We start from the raw sequence: 654 nt of genomic DNA, 5'->3' as shown, positions 1-654 counted from the left end.
GAGAAAAATCCTCACATTCTTTTTTCTTATTGATGAAATAAAATTCATATCTTATGGCAAGACAAGAAAAATTTAAACATAAATTTCTTTGCCTGTTTGGGCCTCCTTCCTTCCCTTTAGTGTCTATTGTGGATCTGCATTAACCAGACCTCCGTAGGAAATAACATTCCTTCTCGATCTTGTAAAGAGTTAGCATGACCTACTACTTGCTTTGTTCATGTAGATCTGGCTTATGTAAACTGTTGGTAGTCACTTAACATATAACTCTTTGTCTCAAAATGTATATAACTGTGCTTTGAGCTCCAATAAGCAGAAGTCTCCTCAGAGATTTCTAGAAGACTATCTCCCATGTATAATCCTCAGTTTGGCTCAAATAAAATTTTCCATTTCTTAGACTGACTATTGATTTTTTTGTCAATGTTACTGGCCTCAGAAAATTTTCAGACAGCCCCTATGCTCAAGAATTGGTTCAGTAATGCTGATTTCTCTGATATGAAAAGAACAAAATGCTAGTAAATCTTATGGAGTAGATATTTAAACTTGTAGGTAAGTATCTAAATAATTGACGGAGGCTGTGGTAATTATGGGTTGCTGCTGCTGCTGCTGCTAAGTCACTTCAGTCGTGTCCGACTCTGTGCGACCCCATAGACGGCA

This window comes from Bison bison, unplaced genomic scaffold (assembly GCF_000754665.1).
Source record: "Bison bison bison isolate TAMUID 2011002044 unplaced genomic scaffold, Bison_UMD1.0 scf7180017864040, whole genome shotgun sequence".
In the NCBI taxonomy this organism is placed as follows: Eukaryota; Metazoa; Chordata; class Mammalia; order Artiodactyla; family Bovidae; genus Bison; species Bison bison.
Note: the sequence above shows the minus strand (reverse complement) of the source record.